This window comes from Carassius auratus, chromosome 22, assembly GCF_003368295.1.
Source record: "Carassius auratus strain Wakin chromosome 22, ASM336829v1, whole genome shotgun sequence".
Classification (NCBI taxonomy): domain Eukaryota; kingdom Metazoa; phylum Chordata; class Actinopteri; order Cypriniformes; family Cyprinidae; genus Carassius; species Carassius auratus.
Genome location: NC_039264.1, coordinates 7424583 through 7443737, shown reverse-complemented (window position 1 = coordinate 7443737; position 19155 = coordinate 7424583). Strand labels below are relative to the sequence as shown.

Here is a 19155-nt window from a genome sequence, read left to right as displayed (position 1 = left end):
AAATTAAATTAAAAAAATAAAAACACCAGTTTGTATTTATTTTATACAAAAGTTTCTGTTCACAACAACCATACACAACAAGTCCATAATCCATTCAGCAATTAACAAATGAAGAGTTTGGTTCCAAAATGCAAAATAAAACCATTTTGATGAATTTGAGTAAAATGTGTTTTCTGTACCAAGAAAGTGGCATGATGAAAACCACTATAACATATTTAGCTTAAAATAACATTCAAAATTTTAATCCAGGTTTTGGTTTTTCAGAGATATATTATAATTCTTTCCCAAAATTGCAATAAATCCATGCTACTTTTTTTTTTAATGTTATTTTTCATATTTAAACTGATGAAAATACACAATATAAGTTGATCCACATATGACTCTGAACTTGGTCAATAATAATTTTATAGACAGGCACTGGACTAAAAATACATTCAATAGTCATTGCTTCCAAAATGAATTCAACGGGTCATCTTGTTAATGCTATAAATTAATTACAACAATAAAATACAATTTCATCATGAACAACAACATGAACAACATCACATTAGACTACAGAAATTCCAAAATTACATTTCCCTTAAATTCAAATTCCACAAGTGCATTCATCTTTCCCATGTTACATTCCTTTAGTTGACTAGTGCTATGTGCTGTATTAACAAAAACATAAATGGCATTAATAAAACACTAACACTGACAAGCAATATCGCATTCATAATCGAATGTGATTCATCTAACATTAATGAACGCAATATAGAGTTGCTTGTCAGTGATCTACGGCTCTGTGTATTAAATGCATTTGAATAATTTCCATCTGGTGATGGTGATTTATCGGTACTAATCACAGAACCGGCTTTACTGATGAGATGTGCATGACAATCACATGCAATTTACTATGCAGCATGAAGTAGATAAGGAAAACTAGGAAGCTGTGTGTATATACTGTGCTTCAGAATACAAACAATTGATTAAAAAACGTATCTTCTACTCCTGTTGTGATACCTTCAAATAAGACTTAGCAATGACATTGGAATTTAGGAAATTAAAGGCTGTTCTCTAATTTTGATCTCCACTGTGTTTATGAGAATATATGTCTATTAATCTTGTTGTATGGACATGTACAGGGGGTAAATGCTGATTTCCAGTCAGGATTTAGAGCGTACTGAGACTGCTCTGATTAGAGTGAACAAAGAGATATCATATCAATCACAAGTGCAGTATGGAGTACCTCAAGGCTCAGTACTAGGGCCGTTACTTTTTACTCTTTACATGTTACCCCTGGGAGGTATCATCTGGAAACATGGTGTTAGCTTTCATTGTTATGCTAATTGTTACTCTCTCTCACACACACTAACTCACTTACAGGGTTGGCTCCCACCAAAGCTGTCTCCAGATCCGATTGGTGATAATGGCACCAATGAGCAGCAATAAAATGATCTGTTGTGCCTGAAGAGGGAGCTCTGCTCAACTTGTACTGTTGTGTGTTTGCTACAGTAAGTTGATGCTCTTAGCTTGCCTGTTGATCTGCCTATTGTGTGCAGTGTGGATTTTGGTTTTGAGGTGATAAGGTGTCAATCTCGTTTTTCATTTTGTATATTTTGTGAAGTATTGTAAATAGTCTTTTTTGCACTTGGTAGCTGTAGCGGGTGAGTGCCATTTTCTTGCATCAAATTTTCTTTTGTATTTGATATATATATATATATATATATATATATATATATATATATATATATATATATATATATATATATCATTTACACAATGGCAGAGAAGAGACTTGTAAAGAGCAAAGATAACATTGCAGCTCGGTGAGTGAGATGCAGGCGTAACTGTAGCCATTAAGGTGTGTAAAGTGTGAATTTCTAAAACACTGTGAGGGAGTAGTTTTTCACTTCAAGCTTTCTTTTGTAATTGATATATTTATCATTTACACAATGGCAGAGAAGAGACTTGTAATGAGCAAAGGTAAAATGGCAGATGGGCTTGAACTGATGGAAGTGCAATTATATGCACGTAAGAATGATGCAGGTTCCTATCCAATACCTTTGCCTGAATAAGTGGCTTGTGCTCCAGATTCTAAGAGAAGTCGGCCCGAACCTACACTTGGGGAGGTACAAGACAATATCGTCAAGACATTGTGAAGAAGATGAGTCAGAATACAATTGTTCTTAATCAAGAAATAAAACAAAACCGCGAGTGTGTCAATTATTTGAAGGAGACCACAAAATACCTCTTTCAGGAGTTGAATGATGTAAAGTTAGACATCTCTAATATGAAAACAATAAGTTAAGACCACAAGCAACTGATAACGGATTTGGAGGACAAGCTCAATGAAACAGAAAGGTACCAGCTTTATGGACTGACAGAACAGGAAGGCGAGGATGTTAAAGTTTGAGTGGTTCATATCTGCAGCTCTGTCAGAAAATCCAGAAAATGCGGATGACTGTCAACAGAACCTTTATTGTCAGAGAAGATTCGTCCAGTTATCATCAGGTTCGTTGCCAGGTCAACAAGGGATCTCATCTGGAAGAAAGGAGAATTTAAAATGTAGGATTTTGCATTTTTGAAAGGATCTGACAGCAAAAGGCAAGGAGGCTCGTAACAAATTGTGGCTCCAAATTAATGCTGCACGTAATATATATATATATATATATATATATATATATATATATATATATATATATATATATATATATGTTAAAGAAAATCAAAATGGCGGACAGGAAGTTTGGCTGTCTACGGCAACATTGGTATCACTGTTCTCAGCATGACCCATGTCGTTTTATATATATATATATATATATATATATATATATATATATATATATATATATATATATATATATATATATATATATATATCAAAAAAACGTTGTAATCAAAAAAAAAACGACAAAAAAAAAACAAAAAAAAAATTATTCATATGAAAGTGAAAGTTACGTGACATTCAGCCAAGTATGGTGACCCATACTCAGAATTCGTGCTCTGCTTTTAACCCATACAAAGTGCACACAAACAGAGCAATGAACAGACAGACACCATGAACACACACCCGGAGCAGTGGACATCCAATTATGCTGCGGTGCCCAGGGAGCGGTTGGGGTTCAGTGCCTTGCTCAAGGGCACATAAGACATGGTATTGCCGGTCCGAGACTAAAACCCACAACCCTAGGGTTAGGAGTCAAACTCTCTGACCACTAGGCCACAACTTCCCAAAAAAGGGAAGTCTTGTGAGAGTCTTGTGGAATTACAATATATCCATTTTACAGTTCCAACTGCAAGCAGCACAATAACATTATCATGTAGCCTAAACATTATATCTTTCACTGATACACACAGTAGTAGAGAAAGACCTTGAGTTTGGCCTAACAATCTAGAAGAGGAAAAACCTTGAGCAGAGGGGGAAAAAAGAACATCAGTTACAATCTTGTTCCATTTGCACCTGCTGCACACTCTGACTGCAACTCACACTTGAAGTTTAATTGACAGGCGATCCGACCAATCATAATACAGAATCTGAAATTTTTGTCAAACAAACCAGACAGGAGTAGATTAATGTTAGTCAACCTGAACTTGAAAAATTGTGTTTATAGCCATCTCTCCGTAATTGAGGCGTTACAGCAATCTTTCCCAACACATTAAAGATATTTACATTTATATTTATTCATTTAGCAGACGCTTTTATCCAAAGCAATTTACAGCTGGGGAATACATCAAATGATTCATCTTAAAGAGGTAAATAGACACAGGAAGTGCTCATAATACCAAGTTTCAGGAATTGTTCAAATAGTATGAGCTAGACAGGGGAATAAGTAAAGTCAAGCAAAGGTGTGTGTTTTTTTTTAGGATGAAGTTAGATGGTGACGAAAGAGATTAATTTTCAGCTGTCGCTTGAAAATAGTCAGGAAGCAGCAATCTGGATAGGAATGGGAAGATCACACCACCAGCCAGGAATGGTGAATGAGAATGTTCTGGAATGTGTATGTGTGCCTCTCTGTGATAGCACCACAAGTTGTTTCTCACTTGTAGATCTCAGACTTCTGGAGGGTATGTATTGTACAATTTTTTTTTGTTTTGAGTTGAGACTTTGTTTCATACCTAAATTAACATCCTCTGCCTTGCCTGTTGGTGTGCTGCACCATGTGTACATTCAGTTCACCTACTTGTTCCGGTATCTGACGTGCCAACTGCAGCCGTAAAGACAAAGAACAGGAACATATGACCTTAAATAGAAAGGAAATACTTAATTAAAAACAAAAAATGACATAACTGATTCAGAAGAACAAATGACAGCCAGCTCTGTTTGGACCAAGCATTTGTGTGCATATCAAGTTATTTATAAATTGTCATAAAACTCATTTATGAATGCTTCTGTTGGACATGTTTTGTGAGTGTATCAACTGTGAGATATAAAATGCAAAACAGAAATAAACTCTTACCTATCAAGCTAAACATGCACACACTAAATGGTCTGTTCATCTTACAGATCAAACCACATTTCTAAAGAAAACGGATCACAGGTTTCAGTCTGACTCAGACGATGAGCTCATAGTGTCACAGTGTGAGATGACAGACATTATTAAAGGGATACCTCACTTGAAAAAATGATAATAATAATAATTTACTCACCCTAAAAAAACTAAACACTAAATAAATATAAAAAAATAAAAATAAAATGTTTTTCGTAAAGTTTGGTTACCAACACTTTATCTTCTTTAGAAAATGTTCAATGATCAAATGTTCAATGATATAACAAGGAATGTTTACTAGTGTATAGTCCTAAAAAGAGCCAGTTGAGCATTTATTTATAACCGTATATCATTCACACAGATCTTGTTGATTCCACCCCTATAGGAGGGTCAACCGCTTTCGTGGGAGGATTCAGAAGATGAACAGCTCAAGTGTTTTAGATCAGACTTTTCACAACTAAAGAAAATGTTTCACATGTTTGTTTTGTTCTGTTTGTGTTGGTGGCATTTGGCTGGTAAGTCTTAAATTTATGTTTGTTTGTTTTGTTTTGTTTTGGGGGGAGGGGCTTTAATATCAGTAACATTCTTCACAGATGTCATTAGAAATAATACAAAAAAATATATATATTGAATACAACTTATAGTGGTTAGAGAGTTTGACTCCTAACCCTAGGGTTTTGGGTTCGAATCTCGGGCCGGCAATAACATGACTGAGGTGCCCTTGAGCAAGGCACAGAACCCCCGACTGCTCCCCAGGCGCCGCAGCATAAATGATGAACACTGCTCCGTGTGTGTGCGTGTGTGTGTTCACTGCTCTGTGTGTATGCACTTTGGATGGGTTAAATGCAGAGCACGAATTCTGAGTATGGGTCACCATAACTGGCTGAATGTCACGTCATTTTTTTGGCAGTTTTTCAGGATATAAACTAAACCTATCAAAAAGCTAATGTTTCCCAATTAACTCCCTTGCTTTATAAATTAATGTATCATCTCTTCCGTTTTGGATTTCTCAATCTGGATCTAAATATCTGGGAGTTTCTATTACTCGCAGTTTCTCAGGTTTATTTGCAGTTTTTGCAAGCTTTGCAAGCTTTTTTTCATACACTAGAGAAACTTATTTTATCATTCTTGTGTAGGGGTAAGAATCCGTAAGAATCCAGTGTAGGATGTAGAAAATTGTTCATTTTTGTGTACCATACCACAAAATATCATTGACAAACAAGATAAAGAAAATGTCATCACCCCTTGCCACTTTATTAGCCAGGAAAATATTATTACTCGAGTGTAAATCAACAGTCCCACCTAAAGCTTCAATGTGGATGAGTGACCTGTTTTTATATTTGAAATTAGAGAATATTTAATGAAGGAATTGGTCCAAAAACTTTATGAGACATGGCAACCTAATTTTGGTCCATACATCTATGCAGAAATGTTGTATTTCAGCCACAATGGAGGGTTTTCGGGCATGAACAGCCTTTTTAAGGTCATGCCACAGCATCTCAATAGGATTCAGGTCAAGACTTTGACTAGGCAACTCCAATGTCTTCATTTTGTTTTTCTTCAGCCATTCAGACGTGAACTTGCTGGTGTGTTTTGGATCATTGTTCTGTTGCAGAACCCAAGTTCACTTCAGCTTGAGGTCACAAACAGATGGCCGGATATTCTCCTTCAGGATTTTTTGGTAAACAGCAAAATTCATGTTTCCATTTATCACCGCAAATCTTCCAGGTCCTGAAGCAGCAAACAGCCCCAGACCATCATTCTACAACCACCATATTTTACTGTTGGCATGATGTTCTTTTTCTGAAATGCTGCGTTACTTTTACACCAGACGTAATGGGGCACATCTACAAAGTTCAACTTCTGTCTCGTCAGTCCACAGAGTATTTTCCCCAAAGTCTTGGAGATCATCAATATGTTTTCTGGGCCAAACTGAGAGAAGACTTTATGTTCTTTTAACTCAGCAGACCATTTTGCCAGAGTCATGAACACTGACCTTAACTGAGGCAAGTGAGGCCTGCAGTTCCCTGGACATTGTTGTGGGGGGTGTTGTGATCTCTTGGATGAGTCGTCTCTGTCCTCTTGGGGTAATTTTGGTCAGCCAGCATCTACTGGGAAGGTTCTCCACTGTTCCATGTTTCTGCCATTTGTGAATAATGGCTCTTGCTGTGGTTTGCTGGAATACCGAAGCTTTAGAAATGGCTTTATAACCTTTTTCCAGACTGATAGATCTCAATTACTTTCTTTCTCATTTGTTTCTGAATTTCTATGGATCTTGGCATGATGTCTTGCTTTTGAGGATATTTTGGTATACTTCACTTTGTCAGACGGGTCCTAATTTCTTGATTGTGAACAGATGTGGCAGTAATCAGGTCTGGGTGTGGCTAGAGAAACTGAACTGGTGTGATAAACCACTGTTTTAACAGTGGGGCAAACACTTCTTCATACAGGGCCATGTAGTTTTGGATTTTGTTTTCCTTTAATAATAAAACTTTCATTTAAACCTTCATATTGTGTTTACTTGTGTTATCTTTGACTAATATTTAAATCTGAAACATTCAAGTGTGACAAACATGCAAAAAAAAAAGAAAGAAAAAGAAATCAGGAAGGGGTCCAACACTTTTTCACAGCACTGTATATATAATTATTATTATTATTTCTTTCCAAATTGTCTATTTTTATTATTGCTGTTGTTCTTTTAATTGTATTTTATTTTGGTGGGAAGGGTAATTGTGGGGGGAAAGCTATACACAGCAAAATCTCCAGTGTTAATTTAACACTCTTAGTGTGGAGTCTGGGGCCTGTTCTTCGTAGGTCGCTTATTACATCCGAGATCAAATGACACATCCAAGATGATATCATCGTGTTAATCATGATCCGGCTAATTGGGTTCTTCGAACACACCTGTTGTGTATGATTCGTATCGCTGGATCGAGTTATCTGAGATAATTGCGCGTACATGTGTTGTCTTAAAAGGGGATATGTATCGATACTCGAAACTATGATCAGCAGTGCAGCGATTGGCTGGTGGCAAGAAGGAAATGTAATGACGTCATATAATTTAAAACGACACCTGACGAAAAACTTGACAAATTTCTGGACTTTTATAAGGAAACAGCCAAGCAAACAAACCTACATAAATGTTATAATAGATACATGAAACAGATAATAGATACATGTTTTTATTTTATTAGATTTTTTTTCATGATTCCCAATTATTTAGATTTGTGCAGTGTTTACATTTTTATTTCAATGTAGAAATTATCTATTCATTTTATTTTATATTTGGAAAGATTTGTTACGTGACAGCATTTATGAAAGTTTCTTAAGGGTCAATATCATGTTATCTGCATCTCCTGCGCTCCATCAAGCCACTCTTATGATAGCAGTCATCACTCAAAATAATGCACGACTCTATTATCTGTATAGCATGTGTGTACGACTCTAATACAATTATGAAGTAATACTTTTATGACAAATAAATATTTCAGTGAGTAAAACTGGCTGTCTAGTAGGCTGTTATGGACTACACAGCATTTTTATATTATTTTTAAATATTTTTTTTAATGATTATTGTTTAAAATTATTGTCCCTGGATCAGTACGATACTCTTGTAATAAAGTAGCGGTGGTAGCAGACATATTTTGAGTTTCAGTTCTGGTTGAAAAGAAGCGATCTAATCCTGTTTACATGAAATAAGCCTGCTCCTGAGCAGGTTTAAGCTAACGGACCTGTTGCTATGACAGCAGCTCCGGGATGAGCTTCGAAGAACCAAACGATCCAAGATCATGCCAAATCGTCAACAATCAAATCCAGCTAACTGAGTTAGCGACGTACGAAGAACAGGCCCCAGGCCCCTGGACTCACATAAACTTTGAAGCAGTGTTAAAAGTAACACTGAAGCAGAGTTGAAGTTAATGAGATAATTAAGAAGTTAATTGAGTTATGATTGAGCATTATTGAAGACACCTGATGTTAACAAGCAGACTCACCAAACAAGAAAATCACAATTTGTGTGTCACCATTATAGTGGTCAGTGTTTGCTTTAGTTGGGATATTGAACCTTCAGATGTTTACTTTAGACTCTGTGTTGCTGTGGTAACAGAATTATAACATACAGACCAGAGCAAAAGCAATCATGTGTGCTATTGATTGTTGTTTGAACTTTTTATTCTAACTATATTTTATTTTTGCTGTTTTTATGTGAATTTTTAGTATCTAGTTTTGTGATGTTCAGAGTAGATCTGTTTATCTGGATATGCTGTTTGTCACCGTTGCTGAGATTCATACACTGATTCTTGTTATCTGTGTGTTCCTAAAATAAAGACTCTTTAATAATAAAAAAAAAAAATCTGAATCCCTTGCAAGAGACACTAGTGGTGGAAATTATTATTCTTTCTAGAGATTTGTTCATTTTCAGTTCGTTTACCAAAATGATTCGTTCAGTTATCATTTCTTCGTATTACAAAAAATATGCCAGCAGGTGGCAAAGAAGAGTGTATTAAGTGTTATGTCTTTAGTCAACGAACGGATTCACAAACTGATCTGGCTTTATTAAAATGTGTGTATAATCGCATTCAATATATAAAGTCTAATTAAGTTGTTTAGATGAACAAAGCACAAGGTTTTCTTGCCTAATTAGCATTTTAATTGTTTGGTCAGACAGTTTGTATATTATATATTCACATTCATAAATCGGGGATTAAACGTGGAGTTACTAAATATCAAAACAAGCGTATGTGCACAGTACTGTACCTTTGCAGTTTACTCTCATTCATTACGTTCACGAACGAGATAAGCTATGTAACAGTTCATTCATTCACGAACGACATGTATCCGTTCATTCAGCTCGTTCACGAATGACATGTGTTTCAGTTCAGTCATTTCATTCACGAACGAGATGTAGGCTACTAAATCATTCAACTCGTGCAAGAGCGACATGGGTACCAGTTCAGTCATTTCGTTCACGAACGATAAGAGCTCTAGATCTAGTTCAGACTCATGAAACATTGTTAATTGAAGGGCGTATTCGTTCACTACATTGAACAAATCACATACTCTGTCACATCTCATACTCGAAGGCTATTGGCTCGAGGTTGAGTAATTCTTTGACAGGATGAAATGGTTCAGTTTACCCGGTTCACTGAGCTGTGCATGCGCTACTAATAGCGCCACGCTGCTGTGGAGGGAGAAACTTCACTGAACGATAAATATGAGTCAGTGGATTACGTGAACGAGAACGATTCTTTCACCTAAAAGATTCGTTCAAAAAGAACAATTCGTTCACGAACGACACATCACTAGCAGACATTTTCATTGTGGAATCAAAGCTTTTACAATCAATATGGAAGTTTTATTTAGAGAAAACACTGTAAATTAGTTCAGTAACTCAGGTCAAACAATGATTACATTAAAACATAATCATCATCACCCGATGACTTTTGCTCTTGGCTTACCGAACAAAGTTTAAAAGTAAAAAGCCACAAGCCAAGATCACAACTAAATCAAACATTGAGCACTATAATGGTGACACACAAATTGTGATTTTTCTCGGTTGGTGAGTCTGCTTGTTAACATCAGGTGTCTTCAATAATGCTCAATCATAACTCAATTAACTTCTTAATTATTTCATTAACTTCAACTCTGCTTCAGTGTTACTTTTAACACTGCTTCAGAGTTTATATGAATCCACAGACTCCACACTCAGAGTGTTGAATTGACAATGGAGATTTTGCTGTGTAACCTTGAATTGTATAAAGTTTTGGAAAAATTCATATATATATATATATATATATATATATATATATATATATATATACATACATACATACACCAGATGCTTTAATCAGTGTAAAATCTGTTTGTTCATCAGGTGTGTTTGGTGAATCAGTTTCAGTGATGGAGGGAGATTCTGTTACTTTGAAAACTGATGTTACTGAAGTACAACAAGCTGACGACGTAGTGTGGACATTTGGATCATACAGTTCTTCTATAGCTAAAATTAAAAAACAACATCAAATCTTCTCCACATTTGATGTTCCTGATGGGAGATTCAGAGACAGACTGAAGCTGGACAGACAGACTGGATCTCTGACCATCACAAACATCACAACTCAACACGCTGGAGTCTATATTGTAGACATGACTGGAGCTAAACTGTCATCAAAAACATACAATGTTTCTGTCTATGGTAAGCAGAGATCATTTGTGACCTTCAATGCTACAAATTCTGTCAATTGAGTTTAACTTGTAGCTTCTGGTTTTACTGGAACCAGAATATTATTAGAACTACTGAAGTGTTTCCTCATTTTATATTTTGAAACAATAGTTGACTTTACCCAAGTTTTTGTCTATTCTCTCATGTTTTCAGCTCGTCTTCCTGTTCCTGTCATCAGCAGAAACTCTTCACAATGTTCTTCATCATCATCTTCATCTTCATCATCACAGCAGAATTGTTCATTGTTGTGTTCAGTGGTGAATGTGAGTGATGTGACTCTCTCCTGGTACAAAGGAAACAGTTTATTGTCCAGCATCAGTGTGTCTGATCTCAGCATCAGTCTCTCTCTACCTCTGGAGGTGGAATATCAGGAGAACAACAGCTACAGCTGTGTGATCAACAATCCCATCACAAACCAGACCACACATCTCAACATCACTCAACTCTGTCAACCATGTTCAGGTATGTCAGCGCTGACATTAATGTTGATATACTCTCAGTAATACAGTGCTGTTATTTGATAGTGTTTGTTGTAGGTCAGATGGACAGATTCAATCACACTAATGCAGGGTTGCCAACTCTCATGCATCTAGTGTGACACTCATACTTGGAATTCAGCGTGAGATTGATGCTGAAAGCGTGAGTGTCACGGCAGATGCATGAGAGTTGGCCACCTTGCTAATGGCTCATTTTATTCATTACAGATCAGGGCTTACCTTTACTGTACATCGTGCTGATTTCTGCTGCTGCTGGATCTCTGTTGATCGTAGCTGCAGTCTTGTGGTGCTGTTTCTGCTGGAGACATAAAACAATAGTTCAGAAAAGTAAGCAATTAATGCCTTTGTTGAAATAATTATCCTATTTTAGTTATACATTTAAATATAAGATTGACAGCTTTGTTGTTTTAACATGACTGTGATTATTGTTAATGCAGTAGTGATCCGCTAGATATACGAAAATGATTCAACACTGCATACACCAAGAACACAAAAAACGGTAAGATCATTCATGACTGTTGTAAGATGATGTTGCAGTCTGATTAAAGCTTGATGACTGAAGTTTTGTGTGTAATATGACAGACAGTGAACAGATGTGGGTGGTCAGACTTTATCATGTTACTGATAAATTATTAGTGTCTTAATTTTCTCAGTTCAACACTCAGTTCTCAGTTCTTCACTCACTTTTAACGTTCATTGCATCATCTCCCTCATTACTTTCAGTTCCCTTTCAGTTGGTCACGTTCAACGTTACGAATGGGATCTCGCCTGAGAGCCCAATCATCTTCTAGTGGTACAAAACGAGCCAATGGTACTCATAATACCTACCTTGGTCTGCGGAATTTGCATCGCGAGCTCCGCCCCGCACAGCGGGTATATAAGTAGCAGCGTGAGCAACTCGTATTCAAGCTTTCGCTTCGGAGCCAAGCACATCGCTTGCTGCTTTCACTTGAGTTTTCACAAGCGAGTCAGCTGGTGTTGGTGTGACGGCACAATTAACCAGTTCGTCTGGGTTTCCTGCGACAGCTACTGCATTGCCCTGAGCGCTTTAACAGAAAGAGCTCATTTCTTCTCACAAAAGAGTAACGGGTCGATTTGCATCTTTTTAAAGATGTCATTCCGCCCGTGTGTTTCTGTGTGCGGTCAATACATCGCTCTTCGTGACCGCCATGAATGCTGTGTCACGTCTCTGGGTTTCCAGCACGGTGAGACTGTGTTTGTCGCTGAGACTGTGTTCGTGGATGGGTCATGTTCTCATTGCAGGGACATGATCATCTCGGCAGTAAGATTGAGACTCGGATTACCTTAAAAGGTACAGAGTCCCCTCTGCCACACCCAGTTCTAGCTCTTCTTCTCGTAAGAGGGCTACTTCGGCTGGTGGCCAGGGTGATCTGAGGGTAACCGTGTGGGCTTCCCTGACGAGCCAACCTCCTCGGGCCACACCCCCCTCACATATGCCGCAGCTGGTTGAGTCTCCAGATGAGTTTGCTCATGTATGTCAATCGCCGCATCACAAGGCAGGCTTGAGTCCTCGGAAAATGAGGATTCACCTGCGTTGCCTCCCTCGGGAGTGCCAGCGTTGTCCGAGTCCGATCCTGAGCTGGCGGCCATACTTTCCTGGGCAGCGGAGAGTATCGGGCATGAGTGGACTCCTCCGCCCCGTCCCGAGCGCTCGAGATTGGATGATTGGTTCCCACAACCCATCTCTGCCCCTAAGCCTGCCATACACCAGGTCAAGCGGCATTCCTGAGTGACCCGGAGTTGGAGACGTCAGCTCGTCAGGAGATGGTAGCAGGATCACTCCTTTCCAGAATCCTTTGTTCTCATTTTCTTTTTGTTCCGCCACTGGCCCTGCAGCCGGTGGTACCCAAACCTTCACTAAAAGAGCTGTTTCCTCTACCTCCGGGTCCCAAGAGGCCACAAACGACAGTTGGCGATGTGCTTCCTCAAGTCTCTCATTTTCCTGTCCCCTTGCCAGTTTCCATGCAAAGCCAGCTCCAGAACGTTTAGCTTTCTCATGCCCTCTTTGCTACTTGGAGTCAGACGAGTGCCCGCACTCCGCACCCGCTAAGGGATGCTCTGCCTCCCATGCCGGGGCTGTCTGCTCCACTATGCTGCCTCGCCGTGGGTATGCCTGTAGACGTTATATCCCCTTGCCACATCGCTGTTCTGCTGAACGGCCGGGTCACTGGCTCAGCTCCGAAGCAAAGACTTGAATGCGAGTTGCTCGCTCTACTCCTTATATACCCACTCTGCGGGGCAGAGCTCACAATGCAAATTCTGCAGACCAAGCTACTTTGTGTACCATTGGCTTGTTTTGTACCACTCTAAGGTGATTGGGTTCTCGGGCATGATCCCATTGTTAATGTCTCTGTTCCCTCCTTCAGGGAATGAGGGTTACATATCCATAACAGTTCTGCTGTCTAATATATTTGATCAATAAAGGGTTCAAAAGAACTGAATTTATTCAAAATAAAATAAAATAAAAATTCTAATAATATTTATTCTAATAATATATTTTCTTTACTATCACTTTTTATCAATTTAACACATCCTTGTTGAATAAAAGTATTGATTTTATTTAAAAAAAAAGAAAGAAAAAAATACTGACCCCAAATTACTGACCAGTAGTGTATATTGTTATTATAAAATATTTATATTTTAAAAACATAGATTATTTATTTTATTATTCATCAAAGTATCCTAAAAAGGATCACATGTTCTGAAAAAATATTAAGCAGCAGAACTGTTTCCAACTTTAATAATGAATCATCATATTGGAATGATTTCTAAATGATCATGTGATAATGATCCAAAAAATTCAGCTTTGCATCACAGAAATAAATAATTTAAAGTTTAATAAATTTAAAAACAATTAATTTAAATTGTAATAAAATATCACAATATTACATTTTTTTTCTGTATTTTTGATCAAATAAATGCAGGCTTAAATAGCAGAATAAATATATAATATAATATATAAAATATATAATATTATTTTTCTTTATTTCTTTTTTTTTACTGTGTCATCAGCAGGTTTCTAATTGAGTTTGTGTTTTCTTACAGAAATCAAAGGAGCCTGTGTATTTAAATATCGGCAGAAATAATCAACAATGATCAAATATATTTTAGAGCTCAATACGGAGCCCTGTTTCATACTTTTTAGTTCAAATTTAATCTCTGCCATGTCTGAAATGTTGTTGCTCTTTTTTTAGTTTAATTGTGTGTTTATCATAGCATCAGAAAATCCTGTAAATGTTGAATTTTTTAGCTAATCACCTAGGGAAATGTATAACTTTATTAAAATTTATCTCACCCTTAATGATGTCCTGCCTCTATCACTGTCTACTCCTGATTAAATAAATATATTGAATATTGCATATTCAATACAGGCTTAATAATAACAAAAATAAACTCAATTAAACACAGAATACATTTTAAAGATTCTTTTAACACACAATTTGTTCTGCAGGTGCAGGTCAGTAAGACAATTTTTACTCATATTTACACCTTTCCACTGACATCATTTTTATTTATTGGCGCCATCTGGTGGGTTTTGAATAACATCAGCTAAAAACATCATCACATTGTGTGTAGGTGTGTGTGTGTGTGTGATTACTTGCTTACTTAGAACTATTGGAAGTATTGAAGTGAAAACAACCGAGATTTCTTCAAGGAATTAAGTTGGGAAACTAATAACAATATCCAGCAACTACTAACTTGTCCCTAGTAATAATTTTGATCAAACAACATTTATTTGTAACTGTTGGTGAATTTTCAGGCTGTGGCAAGCTGATTAATTTTGTCAAGTTTTAAAACGGGGGGCCCAAACTTGGTCCTGGAGGGCCGCTGTCCTGCAGAGTTTATCTTCAACCCTAATTAAACACATCTGGATTCAGCTAGGTTGAACTGAATATTCAATATTTATATTTTATTAATTATGAATATTTAATTTATGTATCTGCTTCCTTTTTTAAAGATTGCCTTTTTTTTCTTTTTTTCTTTTTTACCAAGGCATTGTTAGATTCCAGTGTTTACTGTCATAGCTATGTAAAGAATTGATTTCAAAAACAGAATCATAGCTAATAAAATATTTCTTAATGATTAATAATGTTTTTAAATATGTAATTAACCTCAGAATGATCTCAAAGTAAGTCTGATTTTGTGGTGGCTGTGCTTCCAAGAGGACACTGGAAGAAGCTCTTAACCTACAAACTGAACACTCATCAAACAAAAGGTCGTTCTTTTGCATGAGCTGCTTGTCTACCCAACAGATCAAATCAGATTTCTGAAGGAAATGAGACCACCCCAGGTTTCAATTTGACTCAGATGTTGAGATGCTTGTGACACGCTTAAGACCCTCAATGAGAGATGGCAGATATTCTTTATTTACCAAAAAAAAAATTAATGATTATGAAATCATTTTTAAAATCTGTAAGATTTATCATTACATTTATGATTACAAATCATATTTTTAATAATTGACGCAAGCAAAATCTATACTTGTCAGAAAACAAATTAAATTTCAAAAATTAAAAATAAATAAATAAATAAATACAAATTAAAATGTTGTCTTTTTAATAAAGATTTTTGTTTTTGATACACACACACACATATGCATATGTGTGTGTGTGTGTGTGTGTATGTGTGTACACACACAGACTATTATAACGGACCCCTCTTCCACAGGACAGCATGCCAAAATATGCCTACTATTCGCCTTCAGATTAGATGTAAGGGTGAACTCGTGAATGAAGGCGTATAGCAGAATTAAGGTTTACCCAAGGAACGTATCATGTAAAATTACATTTATTTGTAAACATAAAACAGATCAAATTATTGATTCTCAGACGTCTGTCTGTCAATATGGTGACTTTCATTTTGTTTGGTGTTTTTGCTGCGTTACAAACTGATTTCAGGCTTTCTAAACCTAAAATAGTATATTATTCTGAGTTAAATCTGTTCATTCATCAGATGTGTTTGGTGAATCAGTGTCAGTGATGGAGGGAGATTCTGTTACTCTAAACACTGAACTTACTGAAATACACAAAGAAATTCCACATGAAATAATGTGGAATTTTGGAGCCGAAAAAAACTATGATCGCTGAAATCAGTGGAGTTTATAGAGTCTGCTTAACATCTGATGTTCCTGACGGGAGATTCAGAGACAGACTGAAGCTGGACAGACAGACTGGATCTCTGACCATCACAAACATCACAACTCAACACACTGGACTCTATGAAGTAGAGATAACTGGAGTGAAACTGTCAACAGAAGAATTCAGTTAAAAAAAAAAAAAAAAAATCATTCAGTTTCTGTCTATGGTGAGTTAATACATAATTTGTTGAGCATATTCATGTTTTATTAAATTAATATTTTGGGTTCAAATAACCATGGACATAATGTGTGGCATAAGGTTACATACCACAAATATAATTTTGATTCATTAAAAAGAGAGAGAGAGAGAGAGAGAGAGAGAGAGAGAGAGAGAGAGAGAGAGAGAGAGAGAGAGAGAGAGAATCAATGTTTCAGTGAGGTGCTTACAAGGTAAGTCAATTCGTTTTTTTATTTCTTTATTTTTTTTATTTACATATTTACTCTTTATTGACTTCTATGTAGGCACCTCACTGTAACCTCCATTTTCCCATTAAAATTTTAAAAGAACAATGCTGATTATTGAGATTAACTTCTTATAATTCTGCTCATTCATGTTTTTAGCTCGTCTGCCAATGCCTAACCTTACCAGAGATACTTCACAATATCTTTCATCATCATCTTCATCATCATCTTCATCACATCAGAATTGTTCACTGGTGTGTTCAGTGTTGAATGTGGGTCATGTGACTCTCTCCTGGTACAAAGGAAACAGTTTATTGTCCAGCATCAGTGTGTCTGATCTCAGCATCAGTCTCTCTCTACCTCTGGAGGTGGAATATCAGGAGAAAAACAGCTACAGCTGTGTGATCAACAATCCCATCACAAACCAGACCACACATCTGGACATTTGTGAACTTTGCTGGCCGTGTCCAGGTATACAGTATTGGTTCAGATATTCACATTGACTTCTTCAGCTGATTTCATGCTGTTGTTTGGTAGTGTTTGTTGCAGATCAGGTGACAGATTCACTCACACTAATGGCTCATTTTATTCATTACAGATCATGGACTACCTTCATATGACATAGGGTTGATTTCTGCTGCTGCTGGATCTCTGTTGATTGTAGCTGCAGTTGTTATGTGCTGCATCTCCAAGAAATGTAGGAAAATTGACAGAAAAGGCAAGTGATTCAGAATGCTTTTAAGCAAAGTAATATGAAAAAATATACTCTAAATATTTTAATCAATTAAAGGGATCATATGATGCTGCTATAAAGACCATTATTTCATGAATTTGGTGTAATTAAATGTATTTATACGGTTTAGGGTTCAAAAAACACATTTTCCACATACTATACATTTTTGTTTCTCCTCTATGCCCCGCCTTCTGAAACGTGTCCATTTTTACAAAGTTCATCAGTCTGAAAACCGAGGTGTGCTCTGACAGCCCTGATATCCAGTGCTTTGTGAATGCTTCAAGTGTGTGACAGAAATGTTATGCCCGTTGTCATACTTTGATGCCTTTCCGGGTCAGAACACAAGCGAGACAAGACAAAAACTAAATTTGCCCAAAACATTACAAACGGGCCAAATGTGGCATCCAGTGGGGACATAATAATGGATTATAATGACTTATAGTGTGTTTTTATGCATTGTGTTACATTGTAACATGTTAACATTAATTCAAGTTAAGTCAATTCAACTTTATTATCAATTTTTCCACATGTACAGTACATACATAACGTCAAAATTGCGTTACTCTCAGACCCTCGGTACATACAGATAACACTAACAGTGGAGCCTAAAAATCTAGATCAAATATAAAATATAAGATACAGCTATACAATAAAGGGCATGCAAAAAAGACATATAATAAAATTTAAAATAAATTTAAAGCAGCTCAAGACACATGGCAGATAGAGTGCAAACCAGTGAAGTGAACAAACAGTTCAGATAAAAGATTTTTATTGCAAAAAAGCTTATTCAGTATGATTAAAGTGACAGAGGGCTCAAGAGCAGTTCTGTAAATGTCCTGGAGGGAGGGAAGAGAGACACGTTTTAGAGGGTTGTAGCTGACTCTTAACTTTTATAAATCTCTTTGGATTTGAGACTTTAGTCTTTGGAAATTTTAGATATCTTCTTTATGCAACTTGAAATCGCATCAGATGACCCCTTTAATAGACAAAATTACAATAAAAAATGTAAAAACATTGCAGTTATAAATATATATTTATTATTTGTCTGTTATTACATAAATTAAAATCTTGTTAATAACACGTGTTGTAAAGAAACAAATATACTGTAGATGATTGAGTAGCTGTTTAATGCAACTATTATTGTTTGAACAGTTCAGACTTGTGAAGAAATGATCACTTATCCTGAGCCATTGTAAGATAATTTAATCTGTATTTAGTCACTGCATCAGTTCATATGTGTCAAACCCATAAGATTGAAATTCAATGTGAGTAACTCTCATATATGTATATGTAGGTAGAAGCACATTTTCCTAAAATGTAAATTAAGTGAACATTTTCATTTTAGCTGAAACATGCTGTAAAACTATTTGATAGCAAAGTAATGCCTCACAATTTATGTCAATAGTATGTTAAGAACTGACGTCAGATGTCAAGAACACTTTGCTCAAGATGCCTCATAGCAGACCATATAAACTCAAGGGCTAGAAATACTTGTTTGAAATTCTTCATGTGAACCATTGAAGTCAGAAAGCCACATTCTACTGTGCAACCAAAGACATGCTTCACAGGTCTTTTACACATTGCCACATTTCTAATTTTGTTATTATTATGGTATCCTGTGTGATGAGTTTTTGACAGAAAGGATTTCTAATCATAAGTCTCCAAGTGCAAAACCATAG

General features: G+C 36.4%; 2 long non-coding RNA genes across 2 annotated transcripts; one reads left to right on the top strand and one right to left on the bottom strand.

Annotated features, from left to right (window-relative positions):
* Positions 1–2248: 2248 nt before the first annotated feature.
* On the bottom strand, positions 2249–11483 carry LOC113039558 (uncharacterized). Its single transcript, XR_003275046.1, has 3 exons — positions 11403–11483; positions 4164–4223; positions 2249–2523 (listed from the first exon to the last, which is right to left on the bottom strand). It is a non-coding gene; the product is annotated as an uncharacterized LOC113039558 (long non-coding RNA).
* Positions 11110–14354, top strand: LOC113039557 (uncharacterized). Its single transcript, XR_003275045.1, has 4 exons — positions 11110–11148; positions 11391–11510; positions 11621–11682; positions 14250–14354. It is a non-coding gene; the product is annotated as an uncharacterized LOC113039557 (long non-coding RNA).
* Positions 14355–19155: the final 4801 nt, after the last annotated feature.